We start from the raw sequence: 12,302 nt of genomic DNA on the forward strand, positions 1-12,302 counted from the left end.
ATAAAAGACAGGCCTAGTGACTTAAAATTGCATGCTGAGGCATCAACAAAGTGGGTGCTTCAGTAATGTGTTCTGTTCCCTTCTCATTATACTGTGCCCAATATCCATCATTCAGTGCTATTCAGATTATTACATGGACCTTTGTTCAGCATCTGGGTCTTAAAACAAAAAACTTAAATATGAGGAAGATGGTTCTTAGTTAGTCTTATTAAATGCCTTACAAAGAAAAGGAAAAACATCAGGGGAACAAGGAGTAAAAGAAGAGGAAAGATGTATATAGGAATGCATTTCATATCAGCATTATCATGTCAGAGTGCCGATTTATGTTATGCAGAAAGCAAACAAGCACTTTCATATCGCTTTCACTGTTGTACATCTTCCACCAGGAACATGTGAAGGCTCTTCTTTCTCGATTTGCCAAACTAATATCAGACCATATTAAAACTGTTATGGTCATGTAAGGATTTTATTTCTGCTAATTGTTTCTTATTGTTAATTATACTCCTTCTATATTTTCTGTTAGTTTAGTTAATTCCCCATGGTGGCATGTTAATAATGTCTTTATGGTATTGAAAGTTCTAGGGTGAGACCCTTGATAGAAAAACACCAATGAGGTGGTGTCATTTGTTTAGCTGTAGCACCTTTGGCCTATATGACGTTCAGGCAGCCACTGCTTCTCTGCAGTGATGTTAGTTTTCTCTCTTTTTTGTTTCCCTCTCATGTATAAGCTTAGCAGACTTTTGTCCATTTGGTTGCTCTGTTATTCTGCATTTGAATAATTAGGATTGAGGAATTTGGTTTTGTTAATTAATAACTTTCAGTTCTTCTCCCCTTAATTATTATTTTCTTTGCCATAGTTTTGCTCATTTTTAATATTTTAATTTTATTTTAATATTTTTTCATTCATTACTTTATAAATAAACTAGCAGAATACCCGCGCTTCGCAGCGGAGAAGTAGGGTGTTAAAGAAGTTATGAAAAAGAAAAGGAAAAATTAAAAAAATAACGTAACATGATTTGTTTTGTCATTGATATGAGTGTTGTTGTCATATCTATATATATATATATATATATATATATATATATATATATATATGAAATAAAAAGAAAAGGAAACATTTTGAAAATAACGTAACATGATTGTCAATGTAATTGTTTTGTCACTGTTGTGAGTGATGAGTGTTGTTGTCATATATATATATACTAGCAGAATACCCGCGCTTCGCAGCGGAGAAGTAGTGTGTTAAAGAAGTTATGAAAAAGAAAAGCAAACATTTTAAAAATAACGTAAGATGATTGTTAATGTAATTGTTTTGTCATTGATATGAGTGTTGTTGTCATATCTATCTATTTATATTATATATATATATATATATATATATATATATATATATATATATATATAGCAAAATACCTCGATTGGCAGCGAGAAGTAAAAGAAAAGGAAACATTTTAATAATAACGTAACATGATTGACAATGTAATTGTTTGTCATTGTCATGAGTGTTGCTGGCATATATATATATATATATATATATACACATCTATACACATACATATATACAGTTATATATATATACATATACACACATACATATATATACATATACATATATACACATACTGTATATATACACACACACATATATACATACTGTATATACAACATATACATATCTACATATATACTGTATATACACAAATATATACAAATCTACATATATATATCTACATATATATATTAGGGGTGGGACTCGATTAAAAAAATTAATCCAATTAATTAGAGGCTGTGTAAGAATTAATCTTGATTAATGTATGTAATCGCACGTAATTTGCCCCAAATTGCAAATGTTTTTTTTTTTTAATTTAAAACGGTTTTAGTGGGCGACAGAATCAAATAATAGACATGGACATGAATATTGTAAACTGAAGCTGTTTTAATTTCTGAAAAAAAGCTTTTAAACTGCATTTGAATTCAAAACAGAAACAAAAATATCATCCCTGGTTAAAATTGGGCAGACTTAAAAATAAAGTGGTAGTTTACTTTAGTGTAGTGTACTTTAAGTACATTTTCAGAATAGTATTGTCTTTAAATAATAATAACCAAAATTTCAACATAAAGTGCAGTTTTCTTCTTAAAAAAATAAGTCAGAAACATAAAAGGTAATTTGACCAGCTTACTCTTTAAACTCTGAGTAACATTAGCCAAAATTATTTTGTACATTAGGCTAAAACAGTGTGATCATTGAACATTTTGTAATTAGATGTATTTAGAATTACTAACGGTCACGGAAGTCCAATGATCCCCAGTAAGAGCCACAAAGTCCGCTTTCTGTAATGCATCTAATTTTGCTTGCTTTTCAGTGTGCACAAAACCATGCTTTTATCAAGGCTTCGCTCGGGTAGTCGAAATGATCAGTCGTAGGAACGCGCTTTATTCCGACTCTAACATTTTTGTAGCTGTGATGTGTGCATCAGTGTAATGGATGTACCAGGAAATCATGCATTGACAAAAGTTCCCGTTTGCTTGGAATTGAAAGTGTGATTAAATGCGTTATTTTTTAACGTGTTATGGAGTACATGCATCGAAGCTTCTCAGCTGTGCTTGTGCTAAGAAAGGGAAAATTTTAAAAATAACGTAACATGATTCTGCGTTAACCTAATATTTTTCATACGTCCCAAACCAAGGAGATCGAAGGTAAAATGAATCAGGTAGCGCGTACATAGTCAGTACACCCCTCTCGGAATCGAACCTCGAATGTGGCGTTAGAGCGAAGACTCTACAATTACACAGCGTGTGGCTTGTCTATGCTAAAGTATGTATTGTAGATCGGGTATATATATACATTTATATATATACCCGTGTATCGCAGTGGAGAAGTAGAAGTTATGAAAAAGAAAAGGGAACATTTTAAAAATAACGTACCATGATTGTCAATATACAGGAATTGTTTTGTGAGTGTTATTGAATGTTGCTGTCATCAAGGATTTGATTATCATTATTTCTTTCAATCAGGCTCGTATTTGTAGGATGTGTTCAAGTTACATTCCGTGTTTGTCAATCGTTGTAAAGATAAGAGGTTTCATTCATCGATTAGTTCCTTACTGCATCAATAAACAGCTCGTCTTCCTCTTTATCTGAGACGTGACAAACTGCATGCACGTTTTTTTTACGCTGTCTTCCTTTAGCAGGACATTCACTTTTTCCACCATGTGCTTTGTTTCCGCAGTAGCTGCACTTATGAATAAAATTGTATGTATAAGACGCTTCATATTTTTTTGCTGCCTTCTCAATTGTGTAATTCGGTTTTTGTTCAGCACTCTTTGGAACTGTTGCTTTTTGTCTGCGCATTGCGTCAGTTCACGTGAGCCGCTTGGTGTTCTTGCATCGAAGGTTCCCAGCTGTGCTGGTGCCATCTCGTGTAATGTCAGCTAATGTCACCCGGCACTTAAAAGTTTCTCTCACAGTTTCAATGAGTTTGTGCCAAACACCACCCTGACCATCTCATCTTCCTTTGCATAAGCGCAGTCCTTCACCCGTGAACATTTACCGGCAGTGTTTGTATTGGATTGCCGCTGATGGACGGCCTTATATGGGCAAGCACTAAATTACAAACGCTAGTGGCAGCCTGTCTATGAACTTAATTTAATATAAACTTACGGTTCACGCCGTGCTTTGTTTCCGCAGTAGCTGTACTTATGAATATGCTTGTATGCATAATTTGCTTCATAATGTTTTTCTGCCTTCTCAATTGTGAAATGGCGTTTTGTGCTCATCGCTGTTTGGAGTTCTTCCTTGTTCTCTACGTACTTACGTAGGAGGCGTGATGATGTCACACGAAACTCCGCCCCCCACGGCCATCTCCAACTCAAGACTCCATTACATTGTATGGGGAAAAATAGCTTCCAGTTATGACCTTTATGCGTAGAATTTCGAAATGAAACCTGCCCAACTTTTGTAAGTAAGCTGTAAGAAATAAGCCTGCCAAATTTCAGCCTTCTACCTACACGGGAAGTTGGAGAATTAGTGATGAGTCAGTGAGTGAGTGAGGGCTTTGCCTTTTATTAGTATATATATATATATATATATATATATATATATATATATATATATATATATATATATATATATATATATATATATATTTACACACACACACATAAACATATATATACATATCTACACATATATACATACATATATATATATACATACACACACATATATAAACATACATACATATCTACATATATACACACACAGCTATTTCGTATCAGTGCAATACGCTTCTTGTTAAAACGGATAACTCCCGCTCTTACGTGCAAGTCTGCGTGGATATTATGAACTATCAGTATTTGTTCAAGTTCTATTTAAATTTTAAATAGAAGGAATTTTTATTTAGTCGACAGAAATATCTTTGGTAGGAATGGTAAAAACAGACAGGAATATTATTCCTGAATAAATCAACTCAAACCTTAAACAACTTATAATATTTTGCTCTCCATAAAAATATATCCTGTCTAAATTATACAAGTTAGAAATAAAGTAAGCGTTAAAAGAACAAACATTCAAATTTCTTTACTCTTCTGTAATTTTATATAAAAAATAAACTTAGATTTTAAATATCCCAAAAGATTTTGCTCTCCATAAAAATATATCCTGTCAAAATTATACAAATTCAAATATGAACATGCTGCATAACAAAACCTGGAAATATAAATAAAATGTGTTCCTTTCAGCAATAACAAATCAAATCATTCAGTTGTCTTTGCTCATATGTCATTTTAGAGCTGGACGCCTCGCATCTTTTTTTGGCAACAGGTTCGTTTCTGTTTGCTGTGAGGTTCTGTGTTGTGGAGATTCTCAGGATGGATTGCAGGTGCTCATCAGTGAGGCGACTCCTGTGTGCTGTTTTGTTAGTCTTTATCACTGAGAAGAGCTTCTCACACAGATATGTGCTACCAAACATGCACAAGGTTCGAGCCGCATGTAGACGGACTTTTTTTGTTCTTCAAAGTCACCAAAGCGCCGTGCAAACTCAGTGCGCAGTGCGCTCAGTTTATCAGCAAAGTGCGTATTTGGGAACACCGTAGTGACGACTTGGTTTAACATTACTTGGCAACAGGAAAAGTGAGGCAAGGTGAACTGGTGCATTTGTGTCTCCCATAAAAGCAGCTTCACTTGAAATCACTTTGTGATTGTGCACGGGTAAAACGTCCGCTGAAGTGTCAGATTCTTATTTAATTATTCTGCTTTCTGTATCTTCTGCATTGCATTCAGGTTACCGTGATGTTTTGTCTCATAGTGCCGTTTTAGATTAAATTCTGTAATTACAGCCACATTAGCTCCACAAATGAGACACACGGGTTCAGTAAACATATACTCAGCCTCCCATCGGTTTTTAAAGGCTCTATTTTCAGAATCAACTTTTCTCTCAGCATCGTGTGAGCTAGCTTCGCAATAACTTGCAGCATCATAAGGTAGACTTGATTAACGCGGTAAGTGTTCGGCAAGGCAGCTGAAGCGCTGCATTATGGGATCTGTAGTTTATTGTGTTACCAGCGCTTCATATACCCAGGCCATTAATAACAATAATACAGTATATAAAATGATCTCGGGCGGATATAATTACGCCGGGCGGATGTGGCCCGTGGCCCTTGAGTTTGACACATATGGACTAAATAGAACTTGAAAAGATATATTTTTTCAAATGTGATCGCGCAATTCAGATAGAGTTGACGCGCACTACAGCCTGCATGCCTCAATATGTCATCCTCCCCTCGCTCTTACTTTTTTACCGTTCATCTAATGAATACACTGAGTATGGCTTTACCAAAACAATCATTGATGGCGAATAAAGTATCCATTATTCGAGTATGTAGATCGGGATAGATATATACATATATATATATACCCGCGTATCGCAGCGGAGAAGTAGTGTGTTAAAAAAGCTAGAAAAAGAAAAGGGAACATTTTAAAAATAACGTAACATGACTGTCAATATACAGTATTTGTTTTGTGAGTGTTACTGAGTGTTGCTGTCATCAAGGATTTGATTATCATTATTTCTTTCAATCAGGTTCGTATTTGTAGGATGTGTTGTGTTCAAGTTACATTCCGTGTTTGTCAATCGTTGTAAAGATGACAGGTTTCATTCATCGATTCGTTTCTTACTGCATCAATAAACAGCTCGTCTTCTTCTTTATCTGAGACCTGACACACTGCATGCACGGGTTTTTACACTGTCTTCCTTTAGCAGGACATTGACTTTTTCCACCGTGTGCTTTGTTTCCGCAGTAGCTGGATTTATGAATATGCTTATCAGACGCTTCATATTTTTTGCTGCCTTTTCAATTGTGTAATTCGGTTTTTGTTCAGCGCTCTTTGGAACTGTTGCTTTTATCTGTGCACTGCGTCAGTTCACGTGAGCCACTCGGTGTACATGCATCGAAGGTTCCCAGCTGTGCTGGTGCCATCTCGTGTGATGTCCATGGCTGTATTTAATGTTACCTTAGTCCTGGCACTTAAAACTTTCTCTCGCAGTTTCGCTGAGTTTGTGTCAAACACCACCCTGACCATCTCATCTTCCTCTCCATAAGCACAGTCCTTCACCCGTAAATATTTAGCGGGGGTTTGCTATTGGATTGCCGCTGACGGACGGCCTTATATGGGCAGGCACTAAATTACAAACGCCAGCGGCAGCCTGTCTATGAACTTAATTTAAAGTGTAGGTTTACATCGTGCTTTGTTTCCGAAGTAGCAGAAGTCATGAATTTGGTTGTATATGTCACTCGCTCGCTTCTTATTGTTTCACTGCCTTCTCAATTATATAATGCATGTTTTCTTCAGCGCTTTTTGGAGGTCTTCCTGGTTTTCTATGTACTGCGTGATTACGTGGGAGGTGTGATGATGTCACACGAAACTCCGCCCCCACGGCGTTCAAGCTCATCTCCATCACAGTAAATGGAGAAAAACAGCTTCCAGTTATGACCATTACGCGTAGAATTTCGAAATGAAACCTGCCCAACTTTTGTAAGGAAGCTGTAAGGAATGAAACTGCCAAATTTCAGGCTTCCACCCACACGGGAAGTTGGAGAATTAGTGATGAGTCAGTGAGTGAGTGAGTGAGTGAGTGTGTGAGTGAGTAAGTGAGTGAGTGAGTGAGTGAGTGAGTGAGTGAGTGAGGGATTTGCCTTTTATTAGTATAGATTATATTTGATAATAGAGTTAATTTGTGGTCAAGATTTTCTGATAGTTTCCATTCACTTTCTGTTATGTTAAGATTCGGGGTCCTGAATTCTTCATATATTTCCATAAGTCAGCAGCTGAGTGTATAAATACGAGGGGCATTCAAATATAAACAGGAATTTATGAGCTATGCTTTATTTATTGAATATAATGAAACAACTTACACACTACATTTCTGTGAAGTCTCCTGCCACTGCAATACACTTGTTCCAGCGCTCAGGGTGCTCCTAAATCCCAGAAGAGTTGAATTCGTTTGATTGCATGTTGACCCATTCTTGCTCAGCGTCAATAACCTCCTTATTTGACTTGAATTTCTTCACACCTAAAAATTCCTTAAGTGGACCAAAGAGATGATAGTCCTTCTCTGAATGACCTGCACCAATCATAAACTCTAGACTGAGAGAGAGACACCATTCCCCAAACTGTTTTTTAAGTCTCAAATAAATCTGAGATGGAATGATTTCTTCATTTGTCAAAATTGAATAATAATGCGCTGCGCACCACTATTGTGTATCTCCTGCTCCGACAGGTTGATTACAACGGACAGAAATGGGGGAAAGAGCAGCTAGCACTACTAACAACAAGTTCAATGATGCAGGCGTTTGTCCAATGAGTTATGTTTACCTTACACTATTTATAAGAACAGAGCATGGAAATTCCTGCTTATAATTGAACACCCCTCGTATTACTTTTTACTCTTTATTCCCTTAGGAAGTTACAAATTATGTCTTACATTAAAATACTGTATCTCTTCTATTGTCTGACCTAAACTGCTCTTTCCATTGATGATTAGATGATTCATACTACAAAGGACAGACTATTTGTATTACTGTTTCAAAAATGTTTGGATACTATATTATCTGAGAAGAGAATTTGTAGCAACTCTCTTTTAAATGTGACATGTGTTGGGTGAGACAGCCTCCTTTTATTGACATGCTCAATTTGTTGGCTACCTACATATAGATTCCTTACTTCATCAAGAAGTTGTAACACTGTCATGGTCATAGTGTCATGGTCTGGTTACCTTAGAGTCTTTATGTCTCTTGTTGCGGAGTTTGTGTATGTGATGTTTGTTGTCTGAGGGAAAAGAATGCAAGCAATGGATGTGGCAGCTAAAGCATTCAGGACCCTTAACACTTAATGTTCCGCTTCCAGCCATCATTAGTGGGGTTGACAGCTTGTAAAAGTGGGAAATAAATAGAATTTGTGGGAAAATCAAAGGAGGTAAAGAAAAAGACAACTAAAAAAGCTGGAGTCTGAACAGGCCCAGCAGCTATACATGCGTCTACTTTGGAGTTGTTCAGATCCCAGCTGGATTATCACATATTGAGAGTAGCCACCCTGAAGATGGACAGCATGATTGCCAGGAGCCAACAAGAAATCAGAGAGTGAGGAGCACTCGGATCTGATTGTACTTTATTTTCCCAGCCAGGTGAGACTGAATTGATCTCTTTTTTTTCTTAGACGTTATAATAGGAAGGCTACTCGGAGTCTAGGATGTTGTTTAAAGGGGTCTGGGGCTTTTTGTGTTGTGGCATTTGATCTGTGTCAGTGTTTAGGTATATTATATCTATCACTGTGTACAGTAAGTGTAGTGTATCATATGTATTAAGGTGATTTGTGTTGTGTATTATATGTATTATTATGGTTCTGCAACTACAAATGTCAGTTACTATTCTCTCACACTTGACTTTAAAATACATGTCAGGAATATTTCCAAATCTTTGTGTTGGATTATTTCTAAATCTAAATACAGATTGGGAAGGTGCTTTAATCCAATGTGCAGGATGACCAATGTTATTCTATTAACTATTATTATTATATTGCTGTAATTTTGCTCCGATTATTAGTGCAAGCGTTATAAAGTTTAAAAAAAAAAAAAAGTAAATCTTGATAATAGAAAATGCTGTACATAAAGCAGAAGGGCTTGTAAGAGACAAAAAAACATGTATTACCAAAAGAATGAACAACCAAAGGAATCCCTTCAACCACCAAATTCTGAAATCTACAAAAAATAAAATATAAGTCATGAATAATTGTAATGTGCAAACTGGACAGATAACAGCAGAGGAACACCACAGCACAGGCGCATCAACCCAGAACATGCAACTAAAGTCATTAAATTAAGTAGAGGGATTTCAATATGTTATCTTGGGCAGGATGCATAGCGTAGTGTGGAAAGACCCGGAGAGGTAGACAGGCAGGGAAACAGAGTTACAGCAGGGAGATTAGGAAAAAGGCACAGCAGTTTTGTAGTTCCTGCAACATATTTTGACACAGAAATAGATTAAAGTAACCTTTGATTTACACTGCAAAAATCTAGTTATCACAAAATTCATTCATATATGAATCTTCTTCCTGTTTATCTACTACATATAAAAGTGTTGATCCTGACCTGTTAAGATAACCACCAATAAAACCAAATAAGTTTTGTTTTTCAGCGTAGCCCCCTAAACATTACTGCACTCATTGTGCCACTCATAATTAAACCCTTTTTTGTTAATGTTCTTAAAGATACATTTTTTTATTGACACAGTTCATTCTGTGGGAGTAATCCACTAGATATGGGAATAGGTTGTGGGGAAAATGTCTGGAGACAAATATGGATATGAAACCATGATTTTGCAGAGTAGCCTTTGAAATCCACACAGAGTGAGTGGGGCCATCGCCTGGAAGTGGATAGGAATGGTCAACAAGTTAACTCATCCCTTCAATCAATCAATCAATCAATTAATCAATCAATATAGCTTTTCGGGCAGGTAATCAATACATACAACACTCTTAAAAACACTAACCTGGAATTTGATATTATTTAATATTGGAAGGCACCATGCTACTATTATTTTGATTGTGTCATAATGATGTATAAAAGTTAATGGATGCTGGAATGCTTCATTTCAGGAGTTAAAATTCTGAACACCCAATGTGCACACATTGATCATGTTTAATTATTCACAACGAATGTAAACTTACCTAAAATATTTCCTTAATGCAACAACAGTACCCTGCCTCCTGTGTCTTCATTGTTGTATATAAATTGGACTGGTCCTAGAGGACTTACCCTAGGCAAGAATGAATCATTATGCCTATTTTTCTTTACCATTAGAAATTAAATGATAGCTTTTATAGTTTTAAGTATCATCATTGTCTTGGTTCTAATGATAGAGTGTCCATGGAAAAAGTAAAATAATCCACACATCAGTTATCCAGTCATATGCTCACAACATCATAAATGAAAAGATTTATTATCAAAATATTGCTAAATAAATTCTTCCAGTAAATCAGTGTAGTGCACAAACAAGAAGTGCATTTAAATGTGTTCAAGCTTTTCAGTTGAAGATCCACTATGACTTCACTGACTGGTCATGAGTCTGAAAGTCAAAAGCTCAATCCAAAAGTGCATAGTTTTTCAGAAATATTTTTGCTGTTGTTCACTATTGGACCCCAATGTAGTAAAGTCCATTGTATTATTAAATTTGTGATTTCTGTTGCCTATGAAAACATATCAGATAATATATACATTACATATACATAATCTTGTTTGAATTCCTTGTTTTCAAAGTCATCAACAATATCCAAAATATATTCTGCAGAGTGTTTATTTATTTTTTGACAATAAAAAACAATTTGTATTTGGTGCAACTTTAAAAAGAATGAATGCTGGGAGTGCAAAAGACTCATGGCCTTTACTACCATCTATTGGATAAAGCCAAACAATACACTCCAGGTGAATTTTATCAGTACTGTATTTTGAAAATGTTTCTGCCTTCTACTTGTGTCCTGCAGCAAATGCACAGGCAATCACATTATTTCTCCACCCTTGGTTGAAATAATATGTCTCAATATTCCAAAAATCGCTGAATTTATACAGATGAACTAAACGTCATTGGGAAATCTGTTTATATTTTTCCAGCTAAACACATAAGCCATAAATGATTTTTCAGCAACAATAGAACACAAAGTATATTGCATGCACAATGCAATTACAAGTATGCTTATTATAATATATTAAGGGAAATGTTTTTTGATTATATTTGAAATAAAACCATAAAAATACATATTTAAATTGTATATATTTTACTTTATATTAAAAGATGTCCATATACCTGTATGTTTGAGGTATGATATATTTCAGTTTCATAAGGTCATATACTTTGTCCAGTTGTACAACACAACACAACACAACACAATCTGATGACATGTCAAGGGAGTTTATATAGGTTGTTTAGCTAACTAAAATAAGTGTTTTTCTAATATTTGTCCAGGATCTTCTTCTTCATCACATGTAGTAAAACAATACATATGATTATAATTGTGAATTTGTTTAAGTGGGTATTGTCTTATTGTCTGCAGAAAAGAGACGGCAATTCACATCTGGGCAGCAACATTCATTCAATGTTATTAAGAATGGCAGAAGGGGATTTTCAAGGAAAATGGATACACAAAAGCTGTCAAGTGTGAACCAGAGAAAAAAAGCAGCATCTGCATTGAATAGCATTGTTGACAGTGATAATGAAGCATCTTTGTGAGAAAAATATCATCAGTCTCTTTTTATGAAAGAAATTTTAAGTTATGGCAACAATAGCAATTTAGGGAAAGTGAAGGAAAGACAGGAGCGCAACACATACAATGATAAAATACTGTAAGTGAAAATTTAAAAACACAACATCTATTGTTGTTGTAAATGATACTTCTAGTGTTAATCAGTGTTCTCCTTCTCGTCATGGATTGAGGCACTAGCTTATCTATGACATACACTCAGACCCAGACCATGTTATGTGCACAGTAGAAAATACTAAATAAACTAAATATCCAGTCAGCTTGGATCAACCAAAACTTTATTTCATTTATGCCAAAAGCCTATGAATTCCTAGGGTTTACCTTGTCAGTCTCGGTTTTTGTTTTACTCGTCTCCATTATCAGATGGCCAGAACCTCTATTCTGTCTGACTAATTTCTATTGTATACACCAGTCAGGAGTTGATTACTCTGTCTCCATTTCACATCCTCACACAGAGAAAGTGCCCACGAACCTGGAGCCTCCATGTCGGAAGT

The sequence above is a fragment of the Polypterus senegalus genome, chromosome 4 (assembly GCF_016835505.1).
Source record: "Polypterus senegalus isolate Bchr_013 chromosome 4, ASM1683550v1, whole genome shotgun sequence".
NCBI lineage: Eukaryota > Metazoa > Chordata > Cladistia > Polypteriformes > Polypteridae > Polypterus > Polypterus senegalus.